We start from the raw sequence: 18,345 nt of genomic DNA on the forward strand, positions 1-18,345 counted from the left end.
AATAACATTGAAAAACTTCAAAATTATAAAGTATTACAAGTAAAGTAATAAATTGTTGATTATATAGAAAAATTATCATATCAACAAAAAATATATCATTAAAGTTATATATTAAAAAAACATTTAAAGTAGCTCAACACTATCTATACAGTGTTGTTTTATTATACAAGACTGTATTTTTACTTTTAATTTAATTTCATGTGAATGATTGACCAAGAAGTTATTAGAATTAGAAAGCCTAAAATATTATTAAAAAATCTATAGCAACCCTATATAAACAAATCCCATTTTATGAGAAATTAGTTCTTATAAGCTTGTATAATACATTTTGTAGAAGTTTTATTCAATTTAAAAACAAAGTCATGCTTAGATATTTGTGTGTACATTTTCCAATTTTCCATACCTAGTTTGGTTGAAATTTATATAAATTTAAACAAACTTTTAAGGAATTTAAAACGAAATAGTATTTATTGAGTTAAAGAAAAAGTTTCCTGTGTTTTTAGAGTAAGCAGCATTATTTATAGCTTGAGTTTTTGTTGTAAACAGATTTCCACATATATTTTACTGTGTTTTATATTGATTCTTGAGATCATAAATTAAAACTTGCACTAAATATTAAATTACTTGAGCAAAAAAAGGTCATAGATGTTTTATATTGTAGTTTTGAAAGTTTTACTAGATATTATGGAATAAAGTTAAGAAATTTAGGGGGCCAAAAGCCGCAATAAGGGGAGCCAAAAGGCCATAATTTAAAAGTTGTACTAGATATTCTGGAGTTAATGTAAAGAGCAAAAAATGTCTGAGGCTGTTTTTTAAATCTGATTCAAATAGAATATGACCTGTATTTGCTGCACTCAAAAATGCTATTTTAAATACTTTGAGTTGCTAAAAAACCTGGAATACTGGAACTTTAAAAATATATCACTATAAAACCTGGAAATTCTCTTATGTTGAAAAACCAGAGAAGTAATTAAAAAAAAAATTAGTTAAAAAAAATTTCTCGCATGCATGAACTAGTCAAAAAAAAAAATAAAACAAAAAAAAAATGTTGTTTAAGTAATTTTTTGTTTAAAAGTGTAATTTTTTTTCAAGACATACAGTTAAAATCTATATTGAAATAGCTAGCTTTTAAAATAGTCAACTTTATTTTATTTCGTTTTTAGATTATTTAGCATAAATTTGCAGATTACCCTTTTTAAAATAGTTTAAGACATTTACAAGTTTTTACAACATTTAAGTAAAAACTACGATAAGTTTTTATTTTCATGTTGTTTGTCATCTAAAAGTTTAATAACTATAATTTTGTTTATTTATGTTTTATTTTGAAACATTTACTAAGTTGTAGTTCATTAAATATTTATAAAAAAAATTTATAGTTATTTTTCTGAACAAATGAACAGTTGAGATTACTTGACAAAATGTTTCGTTCATTTTGTAAACACAATTTTGTTTTAACGTAATTTTTATCAAAACAATGCTCTTGATTAATTTATTTCTAATCAAAAAATTATATTTATTTGAAAAGACTATGCATGTTAATTATTTTCTAGAAAGTTTTATCTTATACTTGACTAATAACCTACAATATTTAATAAAGTTTTTTGTCTTAATTTTTAAACTTGTAAAGCAAGCTTTTCTTATGGTCGTAGATAGAGTAGTCTAACATTTTTTTTAATATAAAATAATTTTGCTTATAATATGCAAAGTTCAACTATAAACTACATCGCATTTATTTAACTAAAAAGATTTTCTGTATTTTTTTAATATGAATTACTTTTTTTTAAGTTATTATGTTTGTGATTTTTGTTATATTTTTTTCTTGAATCGGAGTACTACATTTTTTCCTTAATTTAAAGTTTTATAAGGTATGGTATTAGCTCTATTAGAACCTATTGAGTTCACTTACTTTGATCGATCATAACTCAAAAGTTACTTTGAATTTTCTTAAGCCTTTAAAAACTTCTGGTAGCTAAGTTGAAACTCTAAAAATTTGATAAACTATTGGTGGATCCCCCACCCCTACTGTTTTAATTTATAAAATATGATTCATATTTTCAAACGGTCACTTTTCAACCTTGTTACATTTTTATGTTAAACAAAACCGAATTGTATGATAGACTCATAGAGTTAAAAAATATTATCAAATATTTTATAAATTTTCCAATAAATTATTTTAAGGGCATAGGGGGACTAGTTTTTTTTTTTTTCAAATTTTGTCTTTTTTTTGTTTATAATCAGATAATATACTTGTTACACTTTACCGCTTGTTAGATTAGAAGTAGCTAAGAAGATATAAGGGACCAAAGTTAGATTTAGAGTAGTTGTTTATAAATTTTAAACAACTTGTTAGGAAACAGACTTATAACTTTTTTTTAATAAAAAACAATAATTTTTTTTAAATAATTTTTATCATAAAATTTTTAATGCCTTTTTGTTTTAAACAAAGAAAGTTAACAATTTTAATAATGAGCTAAAATCACTGATAAAATTTCAAACTAGTAATAGGTTGACTTATTTTATGAATATTAGTGTTTTTTATCTTAATAATATTGTTATTTATATATTTTTACTATTTATTTATTTTTGTTTTTCAAATAAGGAAAAAGTTATTTACTATTTTCAGTGTTTTTTGTGGTTGTTTACATTATTATTTTGGTATAGTTAAACTCATATATTTAGACATTTATTCAAGTTTGTAAAAAAAAAGACAGTTTTAATTAAAATGATATATTTGTTTTATACTGTTTGTTAGTTTAAGCATTTTTTTATGGAAACAGCTTTATTTTACTTTTTTTTAAATATTGCAGCTTTAGTTTACTTATTTTTTTTTCAATGTTATAGCTTTATTTTACTGTTAATTATTTTTGGATAATTTGAAATAAGTTTGTAGTAGAGTCGAAATTCTTAAACACACATAAAAAAAAACATCAAGTGTTTTTATTTTATTTAATTTTTTTTCTTTTTGATAAAATTATTAAATGTTGGTTGTAAAGTTTAATAGTCTCATTTTTCATAGAGCTCTTTGTTTTAGAGTTTAAATTTCTTTTTCACTTTTAACTCATTATAATTTTTATTAAGTTTGGGTATGCAACTCGATAACCGAGAGGTATTTTTGCTATCCAGGTCATTTAACCAAAAAAATTATTGATCAAATTTTAACCAAGTTTGTTCTAAAATACATTTCATGATATTTCAAATTACATTGCTTTTAAAATGAAGGACGAGATAGGTTTTCAATGAACTTGTTTTATTTGTGAGAAAATTGCCCTTAAAATTTTCAATTCTATATGGTTGTATCCGAATTATTTTACAAAAATTGTTATACGTTATTGTTATCGTGAGTCAACGGGTATAAACTTATTAAGTGATAGGATTAATTTTAACACTAACAAGTTTTCCTATATAAATTGTAACAACAACTATTTAAAAGTTTGTTACACTAATATAAGATCTGTTTTAAATAAATTTTATATTTTAGAGAACTATATAAATTTGAATAACATTGATTTATTTTTTTTGACTGAAACATGGTTGACTAATAAGGTCAACGATGCCACAGTGTGTCCTTTTAACTATAACATTTACCGAAGTGATAGGTCTAGTAGGGGTGGAGGTGTTGCTATCCTTTTCAAAAATTCGCTTAAAGTTATTAAAGTTAAAAACAATTCTATCTCTACTAGCAACATCAATTTTGAATACCTATGTGTAGATGTAATTTTTAAAAAGATGAAATTAAGATTGTGTTGTGTCTACCTTCCTCCACTGTCTGCTAGATGCGCACTGACTGTTCAAAATGTAATCAAAATGATTAAAATGGTTTTTCCAAAAGAGTGTTCTTTTTATGTTCTTGGTGATTTTAATATGCCAAATATAGATTGGAGGATTCCTAGCACAGATTTCAATAAACCCCATGAGTGTTTTCTTGATTTTTGTACAGACAATTTTTTAACCCAAGTAATTGAAAATCCAACCCATAAGAATGGTAACATTCTTGATCTCATAATTTGCAATCATTTTGGTCTAGATAGAATCATATCACACTCAACTAATTTTCCATTAACAAACACTTGTGACCATAACTTGCTTTCACTAAAAATTAAAATTGAAAATAAAATAGTACCTATTGCTAAAGAAGTCTCATATGACTATAAAAAAGCAGATTTTGAAAGCATCAATGATTTCCTGTCAAAAATTAATTGGACCTCTTTATTTAAAAATTCAGAAAATCTCCAGCATTTCTACGATCAATTCATCAGCTCAATCCAAATCTCAATCAAACGTTTTGTTCCAATTTTTTCTAAAAATAACAAAAGTAAAAAATATCCATCTCATATTAAAAAGTTATTAAAAGAAAAAGCGAATCTATACAAAAAAAGTAAGACAAATAAATCACTTTTGATAAAATACAAAAACAAGTCTAAAGAATATCAATTAGCTGTTAAAAAATACAACTTTGAATATGAAAACAAATTCTGCAAAAACCCAAATTTAAAAAAGTTTTATAGCTACGTGAAATCTAAACTTAAGTTAAATAATTCCATACATCTCTTATATGATAATGATAAAAACAAAATAGTAACCTCAGATTTTGAAATAGCAACACTTTTTAACATAAATTTTCAAAAAGTTTTTAAAAAAGACGAGAGTTACCAGTCTTTTAAGCTACCCCAAAAGAATTGTAGTAAGATGCAAAATTTTTTCATAACCTATGAAGACATTATAAGTTCAATTAACCACTTAAAAGATAAAATCATAAGAACGCCAGAAAACATTCCACCCTATTATATCAAGCATGTTATCCAATCAATAATATTTCCACTTTCATTAATATTTAATTGCTCTCTAGAACTATCTGATGTTCCTAAACAATGGAAAACATCTTTTATTATTCCTGTGCACAAGAAAGGTAATATACACGATGCATTAAATTACAGACCAATATCTCTAACAAGTGGCTTTTCAAGAATTTATGAACATATTGTATCTGTAAAAATTCTCAATCACCTCTTTGATAACAAATTATTAACTAACAAACAGTTTGGTTTTGTTCCAAACCGCTCATCAACCATTCAACTGTTAACATGCTTACATTCTTGGTTAGTTCCTTATCTCAAAAATGAATTTACTAAAGTAGTTTATACGGATATTCAAAAAGCCTTTGATTCAGTATCACACAAAAGATTATTAAAAATTTTAAATCAGTATGGGCTACATGAAAGCTTAATTGATTGGTTTGATAACTTTTTAAATAATAGATCACAAAGAGTACTCATCAATAATACGCTTTCTGACTCTTTAACAATCTACAGTGGAGTACCACAAGGTGGTGTAGTTGGTCCCCTTCTCTTTTTAATTTATATTAATTATATTTCTTCAAACATTGATATTAAAAGTGAGTTAAGCTTATTTGCAGATGATGCCAAAATCTTTAGTCAGTCAAATACTTCATTACAACTATCTTTAGATAATATTTACATATGGTTAAAAACAAGAAAACTAAACTTAAGTCCTAGCAAATGTAAAATTCTAACCATTAACAAAAAAGAATCTTCTCCAACTGACCTCTTAATCAATAACATCAAGTTACCAGAAATTAAAGTTTTTAAAGATTTAGGAATTTATATTTCCAAAGATTTGAAATGGAATGAACATATCAACTATTTATATAAGATTGCAAAAACTACATGTTATCAAATATTGAAAAGTTTTAAAACTAATTCTGCTTCAATTCTGACAAAACTATTTAAAACATACGTTCGCCCTAAACTTGAGTTTAGTACCCAAATTTGGTCACCCCATTTAAAAAAGGATATTAACAAAATTGAATCTGTGCAAAGGAGTTTTACCCGTCATATTTGTAATCGTTGCAACATATCTTACACGTCATATAATGATAGAATGATTAAATTTGGATTGAAATCACTGGAATATAGAAGATGGGAATTTGATTTATTAATTCTTTACAAAATTATCAATGGCAAATATAAAAGTTTTTTTGACCAGTTTTTTAATTTTTCCCAAAATAAATATCAACTAAGAGGAAATAATTTGAAAATAAAATGTAAACATGATTTTCAAAACAGTCAGTGGCAAGGCGCATTTTTTCACAGAGCAAAAGCTATGTGGAACAGACTACCTCAGGATATAGTATCTTGTGAGAGGGTAGAACAATTTCGTTTAAAGCTAAAAAGATTTGACTTAAATACGATAAATACCAGTAAAATTAACTAATTTTCCACTGTAACAAAAGGAAAAATATTCGTTTCCCTACGCCTCCCCCCTACAAACTATTAGTTTACTTATATATTTTGTAGTTATGAATATTGTTTTATAAGCCATGATTTTAGACAAACTTCTTTACTGTGTGTACTAAGTAATATATAAATTTGAATTTTTTGAACTGAATTTTCAATTTAGTTCATTTGTTTATCATATTGTGTTTAACTTTGTTTTTCCATTTAAATTATGTTTGTATATATATATATATGTATAATTTATCTTAAAGTTTTGAATATAAGTTTATTTTCTTTTTCTCTTTTTGTGTGTCCTGTTTAAGTGGCTCAGGTTTTGATGCCTGAGTCCAACATTGCACAATAAACAATATAATAATAATAATACCTCAAAAGTAATTAATTGTTAGTTTTGTAAAAACTATCTTATAGTATATAACTTAAGCTTTGAAATGTAAGGCTTATTTATTTATTTAAAATGTTAGAGCCCCTTATGCCATTAAAATTTAAAAAATTTAATAATTTATATTTGCTAGTTACTTCTTTTAGTGTTAATGTTATAAATTTTTCATGTTAAGAAAATCTAGCTTTTGAAAAAAAGAAGACAAAATTTTAACCTTTTACAATGTAAATCGTTCGATAACCATTGATCTTGGTGTCAAAATTCAAAAAAAAAAACCGATTAGGACTATTTAAAAATTAAATGCTTTTCTTTCTATCAAGCTGCAAGCTATAAATTAAAAATTTTAATCATTATACAATTATTACGGCCAAAATGAAACCTAATTTTTTTTTTTTCAATATATTAAAATTAACTTTATATAATGTTGTTTATGTAAAAAATATAAAGTATAGTGTAAAAAGTGTAAATGTTAAGCATAGTTCAAGTATTATAATGACTTTAAAAATAATTAAAACAAAATTTACAAATTCTATTAAAAAAAAACTAAAAATTTGTAATTTATGATAATTTATATGTTCAATAGTTAGCCTGGCTTGTATCTTATATGCTTAAGTTGACTAGGCTATTTATTTCATAAACTATACAGTTTTAGTTATAGAATATAAGTAAAATAATAATAAAAGTCTTAATGTTAGTAAATTTTAGACTGTATATTAAAAATTAAGATTTTTGTTTAATTTACTACAAACTTGATTTAATTAGCTTCATAATTTAAAATAATCTTAATTCTTAAGTTCTTACTATATAAAAGTTCTTATTCATGAAAATCGATTTTAAAACGTAAATACCAATAATTTTCTTCTAAATTTTTTACTATAACCGAAATTTTAATTTCTAAACGTCAGTTTATTTCTTTAATAAAAATGTTAAGTCTACGTCATAACATTTGCTTAAAAAAATATCGTTGATTTAAAATTTGTTTGTCAATTGCAATTTTGCTTTAAAACTAAAATATAATTTAGTCACCTTATTATCTCATCAAACTATTAATATTTAACTTTGTTTAGTTATATATTTATTTTTTTAAATTTAAGTTAAAATATTTTTAAAAATTTAACCCTAAAAAAATAGTGAATATTTTTTTATTATAGTATGAACTTAATATAGGTGAAATATGCAAACTGAGTGTATTATCGGTTTGTATATTTAACCTTTCGAATCAATTTTTTTCTTCATTTAACCCTCAATAAGCGGTCAATAAGCGGTTTTAAGATTAGATTTTGCGATATAATGATAAATAAATATTACAATAGATAATAATTATTTTTTTGTCTCTGATTGTTCAGTTATAATTTACTATTTAAACATTTGAAGTTTTGTCACCGATTTGAATTTTTTAAGCTTGTTCCGTTAATTAAATTGAACCTGATATTAAATTTTAATCAACTAATGATAGTAGGGGATTTTTGGAGTTTCTACAAAATGACTCTTTAAACTTACAATGTAAACTTTTGTCATTAGTTTCATTGTAATTTGAGCTGCTCTATAAGTAATATGTTTGTTAAAAGAGGTTTAGATTAACTTAGAAGTGGATATTTTTTGTAGTTGAATGTCATCATTTATCAGAAATTTTAAAAACAAACCTTATCTGTTAACAAATTTAGGTGCAGGTAGCATAAACTTAGAAAAGCTTAAGTACAAAAAGACTTGAAATTTTATTAAAGCAAAATATTATACAGTGTTGCCAAAAACTCTTAAAAAGCATGAGATTTGATAATTTATGTAAAAACAACCAGAAAAACTTTTAATTTCAGAAAAAAAAAAGGAAATATCTTCAATTTAAAACCTTACATGTAAGATGATTAAACTTTTATTAGATACATTAATTTCTAATATATAACAAAAAAAAAACCTTTTATTTATTAAAAAAAAATTATTGAAGCTTTAAAGTATCTATTCAATGATTTTTTACTATTCAATAAAGTATTTTACCTTTTATTATAATTTTTATAAAAAATTGACCAACAAACTGTTTCTTTAAACTACTTGAAAGAAGTTTAAAAATCTGAAATAAAGTTTCAAAAAACTTTCAATACCCCTGTATAATGAAATAATTTCTTATAATAAAGTTATTTATAATTAGCCCAAATTTTAATAACTTGTTAAAGTAACCTTTAGTTTAGATATTAAGTCATGTGTAATTGATTTTAGATGATAGACCATAAATTCATCATCCCTAGTTTAGTTGAAATTATTAGTGATATTTATTCTAAAATAATACTTTGTTTTTAAATATATCAAAAAAAAAATTGCATTAGAATAAATAAAAGTTAAGATTTTAACTTAAAAAATTTTCAATCAGAGATATTAAAGTTACTAAGCTTTTAAATTAACTAAATTTTGTTTATCCTTTATAAAATATTTCATAGACTAATTTATACTTAATAAAATGTAATACTTTGAAAACTTTAATTTTCTAATTTTTTGCAATCAAAAATTTTAAATTTAATTTTGTTTTAATGTTAATTTGATATCATTGACAATTACTTTCAGTTTAAAGTTTAAAATACACAGGTTTAACGTTATTTTACTTAAACTAGTTTTTACAGTATTTAATTTAGCAAATATGAGGAACAACTCTATGAGGGAAAATATCTCTTTTAAAAGTTGTCATACACATTACAATTTTGTCAATGTCAGTAAACAAATAATTGTTAATGGTGATAAAGATTTAAAAATATATATGGATGCTCTTTTATCAAAGTAGTTTTAATTTTAATGCCATCAAAAGTTAAGAGATATTTCAAGCTGATTTAAAATTATATTCTTTAAAAAATTTTAACGTTGTATCTACCTTAACTGAGTTTATGTTTAAGGTACATAATTTTATGAACTGTTTTATAGATAATTAGTTTGATTATTAAAAATAATAAACTTAATGTAAGTTGAACTTAAAAACAAGTAAAGACAGATTAACTTTTATAAAATAATAATCTTTTAATGAAACAAGTCTATAAACATATAAAAAGTAATAAAGTTGTTTACTTTGGCTAATAGAAATTTTATAAACCAAAAAATAAGTTCAGTTAAAGTACACAACTTTAATATATTTATTTTTCATAGAGATAAAGAGTTTAATTAATAATAACTATAAAAACTCTATGTTATTTTTGAACTAAAACAGTATAAAAGATAAACTCTATTAAACTATAAGCACACTTTAAAACTAACTTTAGAGTTATAAGATGTATTTATATTTAATTTGGTATCAAAATAAATTTGAAGTTATAAGCTACTGATAACATTTTTAGTTTTTAACTAACAAACATATTTTAATAAAATAACATTAGGATGAAAGTTTTTAATTTGTTCGGCCACTTGAAAAAAACTATTTCAAAACCAATTCTTTTTTAACAATATTTTGTTTATACCAGCAAATTTTAATTTTTGAACTACAATCTTACTGTGAAAAACACAAATTGAATTTTTTTTTTAATTTTAATAAATCCAATATTGTGAAAAAAAAAGTAATGACCATTAAAATATTTGTTTAATTTTTTCCTATCTAAGACATATAAACAATAAACTTCACCACACATGGGAGGTGCATTGGTTGATAGTTTTCATTGCTCGTGTCCTGAAAAAGTTACTAGTTCTTACATATTAATTTCAGATATAACAGACCACTTTCAACTTTATACTAAACTGAAAAATTGCAGTTTAATTACAAAAAACTCAAAGAATAAGAATAAATATATTAGAGACTTTTCAAGAATTAACACTTATAAAATTTTAACTGATGCTACTCAATTTCTCAAAATATATGAAACAGATAAAGTTATTAAATGTATAAGTTCCATAGATCAAAAATTTAATTACTTAATAAGCAAAATTAAAGAAATTACTGACCGAAATTTTCCAACTAGAAAAATAATATGTCCAAAGCTAAATTAAAACTAGAATCTACACACCGAATAACAAAAGAAATTTTAAAGTCCATGAAAAGAAAAAAACTAAGTTATATAAAAACTTTAAAAAAAAATAATTTTAATAACCCAGTTAAACTACAAGAAAACCAAAAATACAGAAACAAAATTACAACAATAGTAACAAAATCTTAAAAAGCGTCCTGTTAAAACATTCTAAAAAACTCTTACAAAAATACATCTAAAATTTTAAAAGTAATAAATGACATCACTAGTAGACAGAAAAAAGATAGCCATTTTCCACATAGACTAGATGTATATCAAAAATCTTATACAAAACCATTAGACATAGTAAACCAACTTAGCATTCATTTTTCTAGCATTAGAAAGTAAACATCAACACAAAAAGATAACCAACTACGTTTTACTGACTATCTCAGAAATGTTAGGTATCAGTTTTTTTTTTGTTTTGATGCTAAATAGACTGAAGTATTTGATGTTATCAAGAATTTAGATCCTAGATCCAAAAAAAGCCAGTGGTGAGGATAGTATATCTGTAAAAATCCTTAAGAAAGTAAACGATCTTAAATCCCCATTACTAAGCCATTTACTAAACCAAGCATTTATGAAGGTGTTTATCCAAGTAGCCTAAAACTTGCAAAAGTAACACCAATTTTTAAATCAGGATTAAAAACATTACCAGGAAAATATAGACCCATTTCACTTCTATCTAATTTAAATAAAATAGTTTTAAAAGTAATCTATAATCGCCTGTACAGTTTTTTTATTTCTAAAAATAAAGTTCTAAATAATTCTTAATTTGGCTTTCGACAGAATCATTTCACCACTTAAGGTTTGTCTGAATTTACTGAAGGGGCTCTGTCCATTTTTGATAAATGAAACGCAGTTTGTGCAGTACTTTTGGTTTTAAGTAAAGCATTTGATGTTTAGATAGAAATATCTTACTAAGGAAATTAGAATTTTATGGTGTGAGAGGAAATATGCATCTACTACTCAGTTCATACCTAGATGGAATGAAACAATTTGTTTGCTTTGTAGGAAATGAGTCAACTTGTAAAAATGTATAGTTGGGATAAAACAAGGCTCAGTATTAGGACCGTTGTTATTTCTAATACACATAAATGACTTACAAAATAGTACTAGTCTTAAAGTCCTCAACTTTGCAGATGATACAATGTTATACAAAACATTCACAAAAGACACATACCTAAATGACAGTAAAACGTTTAACACAGAACTAAAAAAGGTATCAGATTGGCTTATATGAAACAAACTAAAAATAAACCTTAATAAAACCACAAAAATGATTCTACAACAATCAAAAAATATTTTTTGGAAAAATATAGAACTTAATGTTAAACTAGGTAAAACAGTTATAACAAACACAGATACCTATATATACTCGGGAATAATTACAGACAGAAATATTTAATGGACAGAACACATAGAAGCTAAAAAAAAAAAAAACATTGGGTGTATTTACAAAACAAGACATTTCTTAAATGAAAAAGCATTTTATTTATTCTTTAATTCTTGATTTATCAGTAATATCAGATATGGCTTGTTGTACTGAAGATGAGCAAAAACTAAATGTACAAAAGATATCAATGTTCTAATAAACAGAGCACTTTGATGCATACATTATTAGAAATATTATGATAGTGTAAGAGAATTAAAAGCTGAGAAAAAAAATATTACATGCTGAACGTCTTTATTTATATTAATTAGGTCTGTTTATGATTAAGTAGAACAATAATTTTTTTACCAGATAACTTTGAAAACTAATATGAAAGTGTAAAAAATGTCCATAATTATCATATCAGGTCTTCAGAAACAATTTTTTCCCACCTAGATTCAACAGCAAAGTAGGTCATAAATCACTATCCTTCGAAGATAGTAAGTTTTCGACAAAGCTACTATTATGTTTAAGAAATATAAGTCATTTTGGAAAGTTCCAGGATGAACTTAAAAGTTATCTTTTAAATAGTGATTCTCAAGGTCTTTAGTGATAATTCCTACTCGTCAATTTACTTTAGTTTAATGAGTTAATAGTATTTGTAATTTAGTATCATTTGTTTTTTTTTTATGTATTATTGTTTTTTTGTCCGAAAGTTGATTTGTTTGGTTACAGTAACATTAGTTTAGTCTAGGTTTTAGCATTTTCTATTTAGTTATTTTTTAAGATTATTCTTTAAGATTCCTTGTTTGAATTAAGTTCAGTATACTTAAAAACTTTTTTTTTCTTACGCTTACAATTTTTTTTCTTTTTTAGCATGCAAATGTAAAAAATAAATATAGATGTTTTTACTTTAGCAGTAAATAATGTATTAAAATGATAAGCAAAGATAACTGTTACAGGGAAACTTAAGTTATTTTTTTTAGGAAACTTAAGAAAAAATTCTTCTTTTTTATCTTTGTAAATGTTGCTTGCGTTTCAATTTGATTTAATTAAGTAGATTTTACCTTATTTATTAAAAATTATCGGTCTAGTTTTAGGTTTACCTGTCTTAGCATGAAAAATATTATCTATTCATTGTTGCCCGTGAGCAGCTTTTTATAAGAAAAATTTATATGAGGATCATAAAATGGTTGCCTACATCTTTTCTATATTAAGGGCATAGGAGGAGGGGGTCAGCCTTGACTTTTAAAAATTTGATCTTATTTTATGAAGTTTTATCTGAGTTATCAGACATTTTTAAACGCTTGAAATAATTCAAAGTAACTTTTGAGATAAAAGTGATAAAAGTCGGTGACCTCAGTAGGTTCCTAATGGAAGAAGCAAACTTAAAACGCGAAAAAAGATCATTTCACTAAAAATCTATTTCCTCCTTCAGTTTTTAAGCAATATTCTTCAAATTTTCAATAAAAAGGTGTACTATTAAATTTGCAGAATTAATACAGAATTTTTAAATTATCAAAAATAAGATTTTTATATAAAAAAAATAACAATTTTTTAGTTTTTATTTTATCTAGATTTTTTATTTTTTTATAAAGCTCCAAAATTAAAAGCCTCTTAAACTATAAAGAAAAGCGTTTCCGGAAAGTTTTAGATCTCTAGCTCAGGAATGATGGGGAAGATAGATTTTTAGTGATTTTTTTAAATTTTCAAGAAAATCGACCACGAAAAATTAGCGGTACATATGTTTGTATCGGAAGCTTTTTCAAAAGTTATAATATCTTTTAAGTTAAATAAGACATTTTAATTCTATAAAAACTGGTTTATAGTGTGTACTCCAAGCTTTAATATAAGATCGATTGTTATTTTTAGTAAAATAAAATGTCGGACTCCCCCCTATGCCCTTAATAAAATAACTATTTATTTGTAAAATCTGAGATAGAATATTTTTTGCGTATATCTATCAGAAAAAATAAATGGATTTAATAAACTTTAGCTTTTCATTATAACTATGTAGATAATTCTATAAAGTAAAGCCGAAAACTAAAGCTTGACTACTTATAAATATTTACATAAATATAAATTACAACAAAAGTATTTTTCAACTGTTTTTATTTATATGAAACAAGCAAATGTGTTAAAAACTACTTTGCAATTTCAAAATCAGTTTCCAATTTTTCGTCGTTGAAATAAAAGTCATAATGTTCCTAAAATAAGATATGATGCATTTTAGGTACAAATTAAAATAAAAGTTTCAAAAATTAAAAATCGAATGTAGCTAAGTTTTCAATAATCTTTTAGTTAGCAGAATAATTACATATGTTTAACTATTGACCTTTAAACTTATTTAGAGTTTAAGTTTTAAAACGTCTGTTTATTTATAAAGAAACTAAAATAAGTAAAAGTGTAGTTTAATATTAAAGTCACATTTACAAATATCTAAAAAGTAGAAAAACTTCATCAAAAATTATAATAAAAAAACATTAACGATTAAAACTTTATCTGAGGTAAAAATGTGCAGCTACAGCGATATGTGTATTTTGTTAAGTTAAATGCTTCTTCACTCCATTCATCTTTTTCTACGTCATAACACAAAACTGTTGATGGAATATTACCAACTGTCACAAGTTTATTACCGATGGAGAACGTGTTAAGCACTATTGTTAAATTGATTGCCATTGAGGTAGTATTTTCCTTCAGATAAACAAACGTTTCGCTTTTAGAATCAAATACTTCACATGTTCCAGTTGCATGTTCGTTAAATCCTCCAACAATAAATAATTTATTTCTCATAGCAGTTGATCTGTGGCCATATCTTCTTTCAATCATACTTGGCATTTGGGACCATGTATCAGCTAAAGGATCATATGCCTCTACACTATTTAAATTAACATAACTAGATCCACCAGATACAACAATTGTTCCCATATAGACTGTACTCTCTGAATAGACTCTAGCGTTGTTTAATTTTGCAACATGACTTATTTTTTCATCTTTTGTGTTAAATTTTAAACAAGAGTTACATTGCATGTGTCGTTGTCTATCAAATCCTCCAATTATTATAATGTTATCCATAAAAGCAGTAACACAAAATCCTGATCGACAATCAGGCATATAACCAACATCTTCCCAAGTTTTAGTTACCAATGAATACTTTTCAACAGATTTTACTAACTGAGAATTTTCATCTAAACCTCCGAATACATGTATTGCTCCTCTACAATAAACTGATACATGGTGTTTTCGTATATTTTTTGATAGAATAAAATATGTTACATCGTTGAAGTTTTAAACATTAATTTGTTTGGCAACATAAAGATTGAGAAGGAATATATTTGATTTTCCGAACAACCTACCAGTCAAAAGTACATTAAACATATTCTGGCTACAATACCTGGTTGTCTTGTTATGAGCAGAAATTTGACTGTTTTACAAAACATTTGTCAGCTTTGCAACACAATCATCAATTTTACTGAAGGACATATCACTGTCTAAAATACTGTTCAAAGCATCAACTGGTAACAAGTTAAGACGAACTTTTGACAAAAGTCTACTCGCAAACTTGCTTCTTTTCACAAAATCATAACTGATCCAACTATCAATAGCATTCAATACTTCTATCTCTGAATCAACACGTAACTCTGAACTAGAAATAATTTTTGCAACTTGGACAAAATCTAACTTTTTAAAGTTGTTTTTTACACAAACAATTGGAAAACAACGTTCACTGTAAGACAAAGAAAATTTCTTTAGCCAAATTATTCTAAAAATACTTGCAATTTGGTAAAACGTAGCCACATTTCTATTTCTAACTTTGTTTTTGATTCGCTTGTAGTCTTTGTTTTCTACATCATGAAGTAGCAAAATTTTGTTTGCTTTAAGGATCTTGATAAACTTGAATATTCGTAAGTTTCCTAAAATAAAAAATATATTATAACTAAAACTAGTTTCAAACTGAATCTTTATGTTTAAACGGAAAAAGTATGATATAAACACTTTAATAGACAAAAAATATTTTTTTCACATTGTTGGACATAATAAAATCTAAAAGGTTTTCAAAATTATGTTTACAAAGTTAATTTATAGTTTAATGAAATAAAGTTTGTTGATTTAAACTAAGTAATTTTCACAGGAGAGTTATCAAAAAAAGATTTTTTTAAGGATTCAAACAAGTCTTTATACCTCAAACAACAATGTTAATCAATTTTTAGTTAAAAACTAAAATATTCTATCAATAGTGTCAGTAGGTTTTAAGTTTAAATTTAATTTATTATAAAATTAAACATAAGTACACCTTGTAACTTCAAGTTCTTTAAAATATTATAGTTTAAAACAGCTTTTTTTAGAATTTTTTAGGTCAAACTATCATAAAGTGTTCATAATTATCATTAATAAAACTTTTTATCTATACAATAAGTACAGAAACTTTAAAAAAAAAGTTAAAGTACACAACTTTATTATTTTAATCAAATAAAAAATTTATTATGACATTTAATATTTTTTTTACATGTTTTTAGGATCAACTAACATCAATTTTGTTTTGTATTAGTGATCAAACTAATTATCTATAGAACAATTAATGAATTTTTGACCTAAAACAAAAATTTCATTATGGTGTTTTATAACGTCAAAAAATAATATATATGAATATATGAAATGTTAAAGTAGCTTAAAATATCTCTTAATTTTGATAACATTAAAAATAATACTTCTAACCTGATCGAGCAGCATCCATATATATTTGCAAATCTTTATCACCATTAACAATTTTTTGTTTACTGGCATTGACAAAATTGTTACTTGTACGACAACTTTTAAAAGAAATATTTTCCCTCATATTGTTGTTGCTCATATTTGCTAAATTAAATATTGTTAAAACTAAAAAAAGTAAATTAAAGCAAAACCTGTGTATTGTAAATCTAAAATTAAATGTATGTGTCAACGAAATCAAAATAACAGTTTAAATTAAAGTTATGATTATGATTGAAAACAATTGAAAAATAAAAGTTTTAAAAGTATTAAATTTTAATTTTGTTAAGTATAAATTAGTCCATGAAATATTTTATAAAGGATAAGCAAAATTTAATTAACTAAAAAGCGTAGTAACTTTAATATCTCTGACTGATTTAGTTTTTTTTTAATTAAATATTTTAACTTTTATTTATTTTCATGCAATTTTTTTCTGTTTTTACTTTTGTTAAAAAAAAGTATTATTTATGTAAAAATATCATTAATAATTTCAACTAAACTAGGGATGATCAATTTATGTTTCAAAACACAAAATCTCTTACCAATGACTTAGTATTTAAGTTAAAGGTCACTTTAACAAGTTATTAAAATTTGGGCTTATTATAAATAATATTGTAATAAGAAATGATTTCATTATACAGGGGTACTAAAAGTTTTTTGAAACTTTGTTTCAAATTTTTTAACTTTTTTCAGATAGTTTAAAGAAAAAGTTTGTTGCTAAACTTTTTATTAAAATTATAATTAAAGGTAGAATACTGTATTTAACAGTATAAAATCATTAAAAAGATACTGTCAATAGATAGTTTTTTTATAAATAAAAGGCTTTTTTTTGTTATATGATAGAAATTAACGTATCTAAATAAAATTTGATAACTTAACATGAAATTTTTTCTTTTCTATATGTGACTCTCAAACAAAAAATTTTTCCTGGTTGTTTTTACATAAATTATCAGTTCTCATTCTTTTTAAGATTTTATGGCAAACCCTGTATTATAGCTTGCTTATATAAAATTATAAGTGATTTTAAACTTAAACTTTTCAAAATTTATGCTAAGTGCAACTAAATTTGTTAAGTGATAAGGTGTATTAAAAACAATTCTGTCAAATGATGACAGTCAACTACAAAAAATGTCCTATTTTAAGTTAATCTAAATTTCTTTTAGCGTACATATTACTTATAAAGCAACTCAAATTTCAATGAAGCTAATGACAAAAATTTACATTGTAAGTTTAAATGAAAAAAAATTGCTTAATTTGTTATGAGTTTGTGATAATGTCAAGCAGGGTTGCAAAATTTTGAGATGTTTAAATTAAGCATTTTTATATGGTAGGCTTACTTTTATTTGAGCCAGGAATAACTAGAAAAGAGGCAGTTTTTAAACATTGGGCATTGTTATATATTTTTTTTCTAATATTTTTAGCTTGCTATTCAATATTGACACTGAGGTTAATTTCAAACAAACCGCCAAAAAATTATTAATTTAAAAAATTATTTCAACTAAACTAAGGATTTTTAATTTGTGGCCCAAAAAACAAAATCACTGACACGTGACTAAATTTTAATTAAAAATCATTGAAAAAATATAACAAATTGAAAATAACTTTTTTTATGATTTTTTT

This window comes from Thalia democratica, chromosome 8, assembly GCF_965202585.1.
Source record: "Thalia democratica chromosome 8, ktThaDemo2.hap1.1, whole genome shotgun sequence".
Taxonomy (NCBI): domain Eukaryota; kingdom Metazoa; phylum Chordata; class Thaliacea; order Salpida; family Salpidae; genus Thalia; species Thalia democratica.